Genomic DNA, 16,285 nt, shown 5'->3' with positions numbered 1-16,285 from the left:
GCTGTTGCGCTTTAGAGACGCATAGAGCAGTAAAAGAATAAGAGCAGGGATGAAAGTTGGCGGTCTTCGCAGAAAAAAACAGAAACATTAAAAAAAAAAAAAAAAAAAAACATTCATCGTCACCACTCTCATCCCTATCATCGTCACCGAATTATATTTGAAGTCACTCCAGTTACTCGAAAGGCCAGTAGGAGCGACGTCTCATCTGAACCAGGTTTCACTGTTTTGTCAAAAGAAGAATGTATCAGTTTTAAGAGGCTGCGCGTACAGTCTAGCAGCTGATCACACGCTGGTGATAGGCTAGCCATCTGTTCAACTGTATGATCTGGAGGCTGCCTGCACACCGCTGGCGCTTTTAGTATGGAGCGTTCAACACTGTAAAAAAAAATGCCGATATACTAAAGCCAGTCAACACAATTCTGTCTACTTGGTGAGTCCAATTCCAATCATTTTCACTGTGGTTTTTGTTTAGACGTTTTGCTTGCGTCTTTGAATGGTCTATGTTTTAAATCACCAGCCTGAAAAAAAACAAAACAAGCTGATTTCCTGGAGGCTTTTTCTTATTTTTTTTATTTAACATTTCTTTTGCACTCATTTTTAGTCTAAACGGCATTTTATTGTGGATATTTTTTGCAGTGTGGTGAGAGGGTGCAGCCTTGTTTGCTTAGCTACTTAGCTCACTGTTGACTTGGAGAGAGATCTGTGTTTTCCCGAGGGCTACACCATGATCACAAAAGCAACTATCTATAAAATGCATTAAAGCATTGCTTCTGTCACTCAGTTATATTTCTCTTTACTGCAGCAGTGGTTCCCAACTTCTTTTGGCTTGTGACCCTTTCAAATGAAGCAATGTCCACTTGTAATGGCCAGTCACATGTTATGGTCATGGTGTGACCATGAGTTGTGAGTATTTCAAGCAAATCCTTTCCTATATGGTTTCATTTGTTGGATTTTTAGAGGGATGAAGAGATGGTAGTCTCCAAGATTTCACAAGAAAAAAGCAAAACTTAGAGAATTGTCAGAAATTATAAACATAATTTTGTGTAGCAGCAATATATATTTTCTGTCTTTTAATTTTCATCATCTCATGACCCCTCAGATTTACCTAGTAAACCCTCGGGATACAGGGCTACAGCTTACTAATGGTAATGAAGGTGTATTTTAGAAGAAAAAGCCTACCAATTAGATCTCAGACTGACCTCACAATCAATGATAAACACACAGAGATACCTTCTGAGGCACTGCTAACCCCAGGCTGTGCCATTAACCTATTTCTAATATCAGCCTTACTTACCCTACTTCAACTGAAGTAATTTCCCTAAATATACATTAACCTTAAACTTGTACTTTTTACTCAAAGTCAGTTTTAAGACAATGTAATTCATCCATATAGATTAGTTACAACTTTTATTTTGAAAGACTACAAGAATAATTATCTTATTCTCTGAAATCATTTTAATTAGATTTTTTTCTAGTTTATGCTAACTCATAAGGTGACGCAATGTGATGAAACGCATTACACAAACACAGAAAATATTACATGATTAGCTTAGTTTAACAAGTTGCGCATCTTACTATGAGAAGTCACCCCAACAGTATAAACCTCAAAAGTCTTGACTTCAAACTGTTTTTTTTTCTTACATGCACACACCGTTTCTCTCCTTCACTAGTCACCTGTAGCAGACTTTGTGATTCTTCAGCCCAGGGTTCTTCTTTATAAGGTTCAGCTTCCAGGATGCTGTAAGACTTGGGGTCCAGTCCCATCCCAGACATGTCCCTGGTCAGGTGGTACAGGGCATCGCTGTGGATGGAGGAAGACTCGCTGATTGCCGTGGCCACTCGGACAAAGCCCACACCATTGGCCCACGACTCTGAAAGACATTTATTTTGGAAATTAAGTGGAATACAAAGGATTACAATCCACAGTTCAGCATCTAGATTGAATATTTGGTCATTTAAGATTGCAATTGGCAATTTCACGCTGATTGCCATGGCCACTCGGACGAAGCCGCACCATTGGCCCACGACTCTGAAAAACAATTATTTTGTAAATTAAGTGGAATACAAAGGATTACAATCCATGGTTCAGCATCAGGATTGAATATTTGGTCATTTAAGACTGCAATTGGCAATTTCATGCTGAGAAGTAATATTCATTTTAAACGATGTGTTTACTAGAAATGATGTATTGTGATGAGAGTTTCACTAAAACTCTGCTTCTTAGAGCTGGAGGTAGTAAATATCTAACATAACAAGCAGTGAGTTCAGTTTACTCTTTGAAAAACAGCCCACCAGGCACCTAACACAAAACTGAAACAAGGTAAATCTAGAGCTTCTTGGATTTTCATGTCCTGTTCAGCTTTCTTTTATTTATCCAGGCAAAGTCGACCAGTGGTGGAATGTCACTAAGTTTATTTACTGTAGTACTTAGTTACTACATTTATTTGAAAGCTATAGTTATAAGTTACTTTACAAATGAAGATTTTACACAGAAAACATAAGAACAATTTAGTAAAATATGATGCATTGGTATACCCAACAGTATGTGCAATACTTAAAGCTAGCTCAACCTTGACCAACCACAACACTTAATTGCTGCTTACACACTAATGCATCAATATTCCAATAATGTAATACACAGTATAATAGTATAGCACTCAAAGGGGTAATTTTTTTTTTTACATTTGATACTTTAAACACATTTGCCTAATAATACTCTGACTCTTGTATAAGTAACATTTTCAATTCACTTTTACTCGGAAGTGAGTATGTTTACAGTTTGTTACCACTACTTTTACTTAAGCGATGTATCTCAATAATTTTTCAGCCACTGAAGTCATCCAGCCATACTTACTTTTATGTTAAGCAATACATCTACAGGGCAGCTCAGAGTCAAAAGTTTCAGAGCCTTCTGTCCGTAGTCTTCATTCATTTTGTCCATATTTGTGCAGCTTTTCTGAAAGCTTAGGATGAAACGGAGCAGTACTACCTGAAATTGTGGGGGCAGTGTAGTTCAATAGTTCAAGCAAGACACAACCATAGGACATGATGAAGAAATTTTAAAAATGGTGGAACTTTTTGAGGAGAGGTTATGCAAGTTGGTCAGAAATTTTAAAAATATGCATGATTTTACTTCGCCTGGGCACAGGGACAATCAGGTACATTATTACGACCTCCCCATCATCCCAAAGTGTGTTGTTGTCAGAAACTTTTGACTCTGAGCTGCCCTCTAGTGGACATGTTGCTTAATATCCATGCCAATATAAATGGACTGCACTTATATAGCGCTTTTCTAGTCTTATCAACCACTCAGAGCACTTTAAAGAATATGCCACATTCACCCATTCACACAAATTCATATATCGCATTCACACACACACTCAAACATACTGATGACACAGCCATATGGGGCAATTTGGGGTTCGGTATCTTGCCCAAGGACACCTCGACATGCGGACTGGAGGTGCTGGGGATCACACCACCAACCTTCCAGTTAGTGGACTACTCACTCTACCTCCATAGCCGCCCCCATATTATATGTGTAATATAAGGAATGCATGGAAGTATGCAGGCAGTAACAGTTTTGAAATTAACGTTATTTATTTAACGTTATCTATTTTCATACGTAAAGGGAGCATAAATGAGCTTTTAGCTTTAAGGAAACAACACGGACTAAATGAAAGCAGTGTACGAACAGAAGACTCTGGCCATATCCGTATACAACATTGAGAATAAATTGGCCTTAAATGTGTCACACCTATACAGTGCTTTGTACCAGTGGCTCTTCTCCTTGCAATCCACTGTTGGAGAGACATATATCTCTCAAAATTTGCAGTCAGATCATTTTATGCATCATCATGTTTGTCAATTTTTACATTTTCACAGCGCCAAGCTTTGCATTTCCATACATTTTCACTTCTAAGCACCCCAGTATAAACACAGTCTTGTATACTCAGGGCTTAAATGCCTTGCTCAGAAGCACCTTGACACCTGTCATTCATACACTTTTCCCACGTTCATTGTCCAAGCCCGGGGGGGGATTTTGATGTGCCAGATTCCAAATACAAGCCCTCCTCTCTAACCCAAAACTGGGGCTTTATGGTTATGGCGCAGTCTCTTGATTCCTGGGTTTTAAAGATCAACATTTTCAGGTACCAATCATTGCTTTTGGGAGTCACAAATATGAAAAGTGGCCAAGTGAAGCTTTGTTTCAAACTGTGCAAATTGATGTGTGTTTCATAAGATCACAAACTCTGTCTCAACGCACTTTACAAAGGACAAGCCTACATAGACCTGAATTTTCAACAACTGGTCTAAAAACATAAAGAACATAATAAAACACAAGGTAACAAAAAAGCGCAGGGCAAAAAATATTGTAAATGGTGTTAAAGTCTTCATATCATTTTGTACACGTGCAGGGAAGACGAAAAACACCAGCAGATTACTTGTTGCATAGTTGTCCAGGGCTGTGATTTTTCCAAACACTTCCTCTCAGGGAGTTTAAGTGCAGTAGTGACATTTCTCCATATTTATCAGTCTGACTGCCATGTTGTCAGAAGCCAAAACCGATTGACGTTTTTTGCAATAAGGGTAGTGTGTGTGTTTGGTTATTTTAGGGATACAGACAGCTGTAGCCATAGTAACGCACCAGGCAACCTGCTGTGCTCTCATTTCAGTTCCAGGGACACAGTATCTTTTGCCCTCTCATCCATTCACACAGATGTAAAACACTTAAACATACTGTATAACCACGAAGTGTGTCAGCTAGGTTTTTTGTCAAGCATGTTTCTGCTATAAGGAAAGACATTTTTTGGCAACAGTTGTGTTTCTGTACGTTAAAGCTCACTTAACAGCAGCACAGTATCCTGGAAGTTAGAGATACAGGCCTGTAACTGGAAGGTCGCCAGTTTACATCTAGTAGGATCCAAAATGAATGAGGAAACCCCTCTTGTATAATTAAAAAGCAGGGCATCACAGGAAACCAAAACAAGGTTCGGTTGAACATCTCTAGATTTTAAAAAAAAGCATAAAATACATTAATCAAACACATTTTGTCCAAAACTGCCATTCATCAATGAAGGTGTCTGAGGGTTTAGGGGACCAACATGGGTCTTAGAGGAAATATGTTGGAGTAAATTAACCTAAACAAGAAATAGAGTTATTTCTCTACCATACACTGAATTCGGAAAAGTTGTTGGAAAATAATAGTAATCATATCCAATAAATGATAAATAATAACTAATTAATAATCTCCTCAAAAGGTATTCCTGGAGACAAATCATCTAAATTTGGGTCCCTGGTTTAACTTTGTGTATCTTTTTGTGTGCCAACAGTGAAAAAGCTTCTTTAGTTTCCTCAAAATGTTGCTTTATATCATAATCTTTTAGAATTTCACACAGCTTGTTTCTTAGAATTATTGTGTAAGATAAACACTCTCTCTATTTTCACAGTAATTTCTAAGAGACAAAGCGAACAGCTAATGGGCAGCAACATAGCACAAAGACTTAATGCTGATGCTTTTATCACATGTTGTCTCAGCTCTGGCTCACTGATTGTATGGAAGCCACTGCCAGGGAACAGCTGAATATATTTAACCCTGTCTAATCACCTCCACCAAGGAAGTTATGTGATCACCCATTTTTGTTTGTTTGTTTGTTTGTTTGTCTGTCTCTTTTGTCTGTTTATCAGCAGGATTATGCAAAAAGTACAAAACCAACGTTCATCGAACTTGACGGAGGGATGGAGCATTTACCAGGGAAGAACCCATTAAATTTTGGGGCAGATATGTATCATAAACTTTGAATTAGAATCTTTTTCCTCTGAAGTTTGGTGTATGTTGTTTGACATTGGCCTTGACGAAGGTCTCCACTCTACTGAGCACATTTTATAGTTTGTTTATTTGTCAGCAGGATTATGTTAAAAGTACTGAACCAGTTTGCAACCAACCTTGATGGAAGGATGGGGTATGGGCCGAGGAAGAACCAACTAAATTTTGGTGCAGATTCAGTTAAAGGGGTGGATCGAGGTCCTTTTTTTATCACTTTCTTTAACATTGCAAAATAGGGCATTTTTTTTTAAAAATGGCATTTTTTACTGAACTAGAAGCAGAGGTATGTTTATTAACCTTCTTGATTAGAAAAAAACACTAATGTATAGAAACAATAAAACAGTTGTTGGATATCTCATTTCAAAGTGCTTAAAACCTTTATAGCTGTATGTAAAGGTTTTTAATTTTCCATACAACAATACAACAACGCTGATAGTACTTTCCACATATGCTATTATGAGTAAACAAACTACGTAGAGGCCTTTTGTGTGCAACAGCTGGAACATCATTATTGGTTAATAATCAGTCTTCTCTCATCATCAAGGATACAGTATTATAATGACTTTGGAACATAAAACCTAGTGGCTCAATAGTGGATCCTGGAATTCCAGAACCACCCAATAATTTCTCTTCTGCAGTCAATATCGCCTGCCTGCAACATTTCAAAATGTTTCCCGTGGAGCAGCCCAGTAAAATGTTCATGCATTACAAGGCACAAGGCTTGTTCTCAAGTCAGCTTCTCAGCTGAAGTCGGTTTCTAAACAGCAGGGGATGCTTCATTTAGCCTATGTCTTTCAGGATTTTATGAGTATGTTAGCTTAGTAGTGTCCTGCTTTTTCACTTAACTAAAAGGATAATTTCATGTCAGCTGTAATCCTTTCCTCACCTCACTTACAGCAAAGCAGCAGTCATTCTGAATTCTGTTCAAATGAGGAAAAACAGTTCCTCCACGATGTCTCATGGAGAACACGAAATCTACATTAGTACAGAGGGGTCTGAATGCATAATCGAATTAAACTACATGCCTCACATGCAACTATATACCCTGCCTGCTATAAAGAGCTGCCTGTTTATGGCTGCCCCACACGGCTTGCTGACACACACAAACACACATCCACACATACTGAGGGGAAAGAGAGGGGACAATAGGTGGGTTACTCTATGGTGGTACTGTCTTGTGTGTTCTTTTTGTTGGATGAGGATACAGGAAAGACTGGCCACATAAAGGAGAGAGAAGTGGGTTTCCTACAGGTTTCTGTTGCACTCACCTGCACAGGTAGAGGAGGGGGATCTGCGGAGAGCCATTTCACCTCAACTCTGAGTGACACTAGCTGAGAGATAGAACCTGTTTCCTGAGTTCCCAGTCAGTCAGTCAGCCATGCTGGTTTGCAGTCAGTAACAGGTGAGAGGAAAAACAGCAACAATCTGAGTAGTGCAATCCTCAGCTCAGTAGAAGCTTAGCTATGCTGGGATAATACTCCTTTCCAACTGGCTGGCTGGGTAGCAGAAACTCCCCAACTCAGCTTAAGTGTACACTCGTTTAATTCTCTGCACACCGGGCTCATGGGTAACAGACCGACTGGCTGACTGGGTGTTTGGCTAAGGAATTAAAGCCACACAGAGACAAAGAGAGATTATTGGGTCAGCTAATGGGCATTAATTACTGTGCCTTCTGTTGAGGGTAAGCTGCAAACATGTGGGGTCTTAAGGGTCTGCTTCATAGAGCTTAAGACCAAGGAAGAGACATCCCAGTACAAACTAAAGTTATACAATGAGGAGTTACTGACAAGTCACATGGGACATATGACATACGGACTTTAGGTTCTGCAATGACAGGTTGAAGTGCAGCACACTCAACAGCCTCATCAGGACAAGACAAAGTCAAGCTATTACCAGCTGAAAATTATAGCAGATAATCAGAGATTTCATCTCCAAAAAAGAGTAAGAAAAAAGAATCCACGCCTTTATCTTAAGGAGGTTGGACTACTGTCCTAAAAAAGCTCACTCGTAGCTGTGTCATCCTGTGATCGTATACCTCTACTTATTTACAGATCACCCTGCTCATACCTGACATTAACATGCATGTTGGGTGATCTGATTACAAGTGGACAGCTCTAAGTACGTGAGTTCACACCTGGCATTAGAATTCGTATCCACATGCGTCTTGAGAGACCACTTGTGATCGGATCTAACGTCCCGGTTCTATATGCAAATAAACACGTACCTCATTTCCCTTTGCAAAAACCAAATGCGTTGTTGGTTTTGGGTGGCAATGATGCAGTTACCATGCCTAGTCTGCCGGAAATTAAAAAAAGAGAATAAGAAGAAATCAAAACAGTGCAGACTGGGTCTATTCCGTGGCATGTTCCAGACAAACCAAATAACCCAAGATACACAGGTAATATATTTCTATGGGCTTTTCGAAATTTTCAGACATCGTGGACAAAGCCAGCTTATATGATTTGTACAACTTGTATTTGTTTGCAAATTAATATGTAGTGGTCCTTCAATTTTGCCCAGGACACATTTGCGTACACACTGCTAAAAGAATGTTACCATATGCAGCCCAGACCACCTCCGAATGTGATCCTAGTGATTGGATCTCAATGCATCGTCAATGCGTCTTGGGTGCAGTCAAACCTCTACTTAGAGCTGTCCACTTGTGATCGGATCACCCAAGACACATGTTAATTCCAGGTATAAAAAGAGCACACATATTATAGGACCAATGTACATCTCTGGAAATTATGCAGGGCTTTACTGATTCGAATTGCTTTGTACTGGTCAGTTCAAATCTTCATAATCACTGAATATGTAGGTCATTCTTTTTTTTCTAAGCTAAGCAATTGCATCATTGTTCAAATGCACCTTAGTATGTTTATCAGTAATGCTCGTGACTGTTCATAATGCTCCTGACATTCTGTGCTGATACTGACTGTTTTGATTTCAGCAGAATGTTCAGTCTATTGCCGGTTCAAACTGTCACATTTAGATACTTTCAAACTTGGTCTATACAAACAAAGTTTATAAGTTTAATAGCTGAGCACCCATCTATTTGCAACAGAGTTATCATGTCCTGTTTGTGTTTGGAGTCTAGGTAAAGTATATATATGACAGCTGAAAACAGTGCTTTCAGTCACTAGTGAGGGGAGGTCCAATGCAAAAACCTACTGATTTGGTCAGTGACAGTGGTGGTTCAGTATAGTTGGTTCAGTTTGAAGATTCAGTGTCAAAGATTCATCCATATATGTACTGAACACCTCTCCTCTGATATGCTGATACAGTATCCCAGAATTAAAGGTAACCTATGGGGTTTTTGCCCAGTATTACCTCTATAGAGCAAGGTCCATTTTTTTTGTCTGTATCTTGTCGTCTACTAGCTCTGAGAATTTACATGTACGTACACAAGCATGCAGAAGACGCGATACACATTATTGCTTTTTCATCATATTTCACTGATCATCAGATGGTGATAGTAATACACCAAGAAATGTAGCAACAGGCCATCAAAAGGTGGGAAAGAAGACTGCTAGTTAGCATGTAGGCTGAATCCAAATATCCACCCTCAGAATGTGTGACTGAACTCCAAATTGAACCAGTTCATATTCTGTACGTACAATATGAAACCTTACAACATCAATAACTTACAAACCAAAAATAAAAAAAATGTCTTTAAAAATAAGTATGGTACATATAATATTTATTGTGATTATTATATTATCATTCTTTTTATTGATTTAGTTTTTTACATTGTCACATCCATATCGCTATGGATTATGTGTACTTTTCCAAGTGAAGTCCAGTGACGTCTGTACACCAAGCAGACTCTACAAGTTCACAGAAAGTCCACTTGAGGCACCTTGGGGAATGTGGATGAATAGTGGATTTGGAAAGCTCTCAGCATTCATGGACTTACAGAGACGCTCCCACTCAATTCACAAGTTTGCAAGTGTGGTGATGTCCAGACATTTGGATTCAAATGAACAGTTAAAAATTGGGAGGGGTCACTGGTTTCAGAATTCTAATTCTAATTTTGAATCTGTACATTTTATTCATTAAATTTTTATACTATTTTACTTTTTCATTTTCTTTTAGCTTTGTGTTGTGTCAGTGTCTTCTGTAAAGCGCAATTAATCAGCATATTGTATGAAAATTGCTATACTTCCTATACTACTTAATTGGCAAAAGATGCCTTTTCTTTCCTTGCATTATATTCACATAGAACATGAGAAGTGTTGCAGTACAACATAGAATGTTTTACATTAAAAAAAGTTTATTTTCTGTTGGTTAAAGTGAATCTGACCGGGAACATACAGTATTAGTTCTAGACAGCCTCTTACTTTTCTTCCAATTTAAGGATAGTAACTAATGAAATAACTTATCAAATTTGCTGCAGTGTTGTGTGTTGTGCATTCTACTTCCTCCCAATCTAATTGCTTGGCCAACCTCCTCATTGACTAATTGTTCTCCCTGATGGTAACTGATGCTAAATACAGATAGAGTGTGAGAGGCAGTGTCAGGTTGCATACACACAAGTGCACGCACACCAACAAACACTCTCATGTGCCCTCCTGTCAGTAAGGGTATCTGATGTGGCACACTGACCAGCAGCATTCAAACACACCTCAGCGTTCTGTCTCCAGTTACAGTGGGTACAGATATGTTCAGAGTATTAAATATTAAAGGTGTTGTAATTGAGGAAACTTCTAAAAGGTCAAGTTCAGACTACAGGCTGCTCTGTGGTTATGTGGATGACCATCATGTTATCGTAGCTTCTCAAATGTTGACTTGCAGGAGTAACCTAAGTTCAATGTTAACTCAAATGAAGACATACAATAAGTGTAAGGGTGTGATGTTGACGTTGACAATCAAAGCAGGCCCCTGTAGAAGTGTAGATCTCAGACGACACAGGTGATCAATGGATAATATCTCCCAAGATTCAAAGAAAGGATGGTTTAATAGGAATATTTCTGCCTCATACATCTCTGCCATATTTGGACTCACTTTGCATTTTTAGAAGTACAGTCCAACTTAACTGAAGCACATTTTCAGACATTACTGTGGTTTTACTTTCATGAGCATATTACATTTGTCCTATGTTCTCAGTTTAATCAGACAAAATTTTTGTTTTTTTTGGGGGTGGGGTTTTTTTTTTTTTTTTACATTTGCTCTCTTAAAGCAATAGTTTGACATTTTGAGAAATATGCTTATTTGCTTTTTGGCTGAGTTAGAGGGGAAGATCAATATCGATCTTATGTGCATACTGTAAATATAAGGCAACAGCCATTAGCCGGTTAGCTTAGTTAGCTTAGTACAAAGACTGGAAATGAGGGAAACAGTTAGCTCTGTCCAATGGTTACAAAATTAACGTTAAAATTAACCTCACCCAAGTCCTGACCCTAAAATAGCCCTTTGGGGAAGTGAGGACAGGCTAGATGCCCTCTCCCTGAAAATGTAAAGCTCAAATTGTTCCTTGCTAAGAGAGAAGTACAGGAACACACTGACTGACGCATATGAGAGAACGCTGACCTGTGGTCCATATGAGAGAACGCACGCATGCACACACACATACACAAACACACACACAAATCAGTGATTTCCCCCGTGTTCTGATCTGGTTCATTTCTTCCTGGACAGGAACCAGAGATAATAGAGAAAGGGAATGAATCAATTCTCAATGCTCCAGTTCATTCCAGTTTCTTCCAGGTTCCTCCCACACCAGCCCAACACACCTTTCAAAGCTGAAGGGGTTACTCAATAAAAGCTACAATGCACATTATTTTTCGGGGGAAAAATGTTGTTTCTTGAATATCAGTCAGTCACTATTCCAAATCATAAGTATGTCCTGCAAAAACATTTTGGTATGAAGGATCTTAAAGTGAGTTTCAACGTTGCTAGCAATCCATTGAGCTATAACTTGTACTTTGGTACTTTACCAGCAGCCTCTCTACAAGAAAAAGATGGATTTTCAGGTTTTGTAATGCATGTCTTAAAATTATAGTCTACTATAGTATTATAGTACAATCAACTGTGAGAATAGTCATTTTTTCCACTAAGAAATTTGTTTAGTTCTCTGTTTGTTTATCAACAAGCAAGATATGTACTTGCTATATGTACAGTGGCTTCAGAAAGTATTCAGACCCTTTCACTTTTTGCACACTTAACAGTGTTGTAGATTTAATTTTAAATAGATAAAATTACAATTTTTTTTACCAAGTTGACTCATATATATATCTATATATATATAGATATATATACATAGATATATATACATAGATATATATACATTATTTCTATATATAGATATATATATATATATATATGTGTGTGTATATATGTAAACCAACATAAAGTGTTAGTTAGTAAGGTGTTGGACCACTACATGACACCAGAACAGCTTCACTGTGCCTTGGCATTGATTCTGTAAGTCTCTAGAAGTCTCCTGGGGGGATAAACACCGTTCTTCCACTGTTGGTCCAAAGTCTCCCATAGGTGTTCAATTGGGTTTAGATCTGGTGACTACGAAATGCATATCATATGATTCATATCATTTTCATACTCGTCAAACCTTTCAGTAACCCTTTGTGCCCTATGGATGGGGACATTGTAATCCTGCAAATGTTTCATCATAGGATAAAGGTAGTCACTCAGAACAACCTTATATTGATTTGCAGTGACCCTTCCCCCTAAGGGGAGAAGAGTACCCAAACTATGTCAGCAAAATGTCCCCTGCAGAATCACAGAGCCACCGGAACCCCCCACTGTAGGGGTCAAGCATTCAGGCCTGTACCGTTCTTTTCGTGTATGCCATACATGCACTCACCCACTTGTTGAGAATATGGTTAAGGATGACTCATCTGACCATATCACTTTTTTCCACAACTCTCTAGACCAGTGCCTATGGTTTTTGCACCACTGACTTCTCAAATGTGCATTAATATTTGTAATGAGGGGTTTATGCACCACAATTCAACTATAATATAACTAAACGGACGGTTCATGCCGACACAGTCTAATCATGTCGTGCATTGACATGCTAAGGCACCTGAGGAAAATAAAATCATATAAAACATTTGCATTAGATCAGTGTTTGCTAGCTTGCAATCTTCTTCGTTGATTTTTTGGGCGCAGTACCATGGTTTTTTGTGTACTACTGCCACCATCTGTCAGTCAGAACAATAGTGTTAGGTCGGTGGCTGGACTGTGTATCAAGTTGAATCTTACAAACAAAACATGGTGCTGCTCATAAAAACATTAATCTGTAGCGCTATTAGTGGTCAATAACTCCACAGGGTACCTTTAAGCAAGCATTAGCTAGGTGCTATGATTCTGATTATCATTGACTGCAAATATGTAACTTCCAGTCAGATGTAGGCTACATAGACTGTTTATTTAGGACAGAATTTTTAATTTTGACAGTATACAAAAAACACTTGCCATGGATGAGCAGCATGAAAATAGTCATATTTAAAAACATCAGAGAGTTGCATAACATGTTAGCATCAGAACCTTCTGTGTAAAACTGAAAAAATGGCCTTTCAGTAATGATTTGTCACATACACTTAAGCTATAAATGACTTGATCTAGCCTTCTGGAGGATAAGTAGTACTTGTTTGATGTGTTTATGAACTTCATTACCAATTTTTTAATTCATTTTTATGTGTCATGGGGTCGTTTGTAGATAGAGTGGAAGGAAGAGAATATAGAAGGATGGGTTATTGTTAGTTTTCTCTGATGCTGTTGCATACTATTAATTCATTCATTGGAATGTAAAAAATTCTGTTAAGTGACACTTTTAGAACAGACTAAATCTTATTCAATCTGTAATTTCATTAATTTTTTTATGATTGTTGTTTTGTTTTTTTTAATATGTATTTCCTATAGAGGTTGCAAAACCCACAGGTCAGTGGAAGAAAACCATGTAATATCCTCAATGGACTCATGGCTTGTTTGGAATTAAAGCTGCCTTTCTTCTTTTTCAGGAAATCTAAGCAGTTGAAGATACATGATTTTTTTTTATGTTCAGCTGGCCCTCAGAAGTACGATAGATAATGACATAAACAAATTCATATTCAACAATAACAATCTTAAAGAGAAATGGTATACAAAGGTAGAAAGGCTCTGCAATCCATTTTCATTTCATTCTATTCAATGAACACCCTCATCACTCACCCTCATCGTCGTAACCTTCTACACAGTTCATATGCATGCTAAAAGGCTTGCAATTACTAGAGTAACAGTATAGAAAGAGGCCTCAGAGCTGTGGGGAATGAAGAGGCTTATTCATCTAATCCATTTAGACCCTCAACAGCCTGTACATCAAAACATACATCACAGTTTACAGCCATAAAACAGACATGAAAGAGACTTCACACCCACTCGTACTTTTCTTTTGAAACTATGAGACAGAAAGAGTGAATAAAACTGATAAAAAAGAAGAAAAGGACGTGTGAGTGTAAAATAAGGGAAATGAGGGAAGGAGAAAATGGAGAGGAGGAGATTGCTTGACATGGTGTCAGTTAATTATCACAGTTGATATTGTAAATGAGTTTCAAATTGCATTTAGCTCAGGGTCAGAATCATCCTTTTTTAGAGATGGAAGATGAAGTATGGGATAGGGGAATGTAAATTATTTCTGAACTATGAAATGCAAGCAATCACTTACCTTGACTTGTGAAAGAAAACCCCCAAAAATTATTGATTGCACATTTATTGCAACTTTAATTTTCTGATAACATTTCACAGAAAAGCTAACATATTCCAATTATTCTACTTTTTCCAGAATCAAGGTATTTACACGCACAAAAAGCTTTATTACAAACTGTTATTTTTGAAAAAACATGGAAGGCTTTCAATCTTTCCAACACATTCTTATGCCTGCTTTAAAAAAATACTGATTTTCAAACTACTGATACTTATTTTGGCTTTTATTTACAACTTGGAGTAACTTATGTTCATGAAATATAACAAAAATCTGATCCTCTTAACATGTATCAACAATCTGTGATGTCAATACTTTCCAGACTTAAATTATATGTTGTTATTTTTGTCCCTTAACTTGCCTCAGTCTCTACTCAGCTGTGTTTTCATACATTTATCATTATGCATGTCGACAAAAACTTCAGAAAGTTGTGTGAAATATGAACTTGTTGTTTTCAGCTAATGTTGGTTTATGAGGGTATTTACTTTTGTTGAAAATATGATCTGATATAAACACATAGTTTAAGAGATATATCCCATTATCCTATAAGAAATGTCTACAGCACTGACCAGCATGTGCATAATGTCACAGGCCACTGTAGCATTACAATACCACAGATGTGCAGCTTTTAATCGTCTTTTACAGTAGTTATAAATTAGGATTATTAAATTTAATTTTCAACACATATTTGTGGAATTAAAATTAAATGAACACAAAGTTTTTAAAGACATATAAGAAGTATTCCTTAACAATCAGTACAAATAAAATGATTGTTTATGTATAAATAAAAAAACCTCATCTTGAACATTTCATTAATATTCCATTACCTTCAATCTCCACTCTTACAAGTGAATCCAACTAATAAAATTCTTCCTTAAATATTATTCAGTATAACCAAATGCTTTGAATATTAAACATTTTGCAAACTATTTAATAGACTGATCCTTTAATCTTCAATCCAACAGTTCCTGTTGGGATGGAGGGACAGTGCGGCACTATTTCAGCAAGAATTCAATAAACAGTGTGGCATCGATCATGTTTTAAAATGCTAATGATGAAAATGAAATTGAGAGAAACATGTTTCCTCAGCAGAAAATTACTTTGAAGGAAACAAGCAGAAACAGGAAGTAGTTTGAGTGAAAATGATTAAAATAAGAAATTTACAGATCCAATTTCTCACTCATGTAACAAGGTTTGTTCTCCAAATTGCATTTTTAGTTTCAATAGGTTTCTAATTTAACAAAAACCTATTATTAACTGTCAACTTAAGCTCATAGAGAACCTTTTCATTTGACAAACTTGACAATGGCATGCTATGTTTCTACTGTTGTCACATACTGCAGTCCTTTTGAGAGAGAGAACATGATCTCCAAATTAAGGAATCTGCTTTTCTAATTTCACACTAATTTTGTAGATTTTATAAGACTTTGGAAAAAATGAGTAGAGGTAAGTCTGACAGCAGGCAAAGACTTTTGGTTGTCATACTGACACTGATTTAAGCAAAAGAAAAAAAAAAACTTCTATTATTTTTTGAGCTTGGTTTGGATGTTTGACTTGGTATAAGCAGTGTAATGAAGACCGTCTCTCTCTGGTGTTTTTTTTTTTTTCTGGTCTGGTTTTCTTCACCATTGAATATAATTAATTTAAGTCAGCATGTGTGCATCTTGATGTCAAGTCTGCATGCATGCAGTGTCACAGGTTAAAATCCTCATGATCTTAAATCATGTAAACTTTTTCTTTTTTCAGTCACTCTTACA

Source organism: Xiphias gladius, chromosome 2, assembly GCF_016859285.1.
Source record: "Xiphias gladius isolate SHS-SW01 ecotype Sanya breed wild chromosome 2, ASM1685928v1, whole genome shotgun sequence".
NCBI classification, from domain to species: domain Eukaryota; kingdom Metazoa; phylum Chordata; class Actinopteri; order Istiophoriformes; family Xiphiidae; genus Xiphias; species Xiphias gladius.
Note: the sequence above shows the minus strand (reverse complement) of the source record.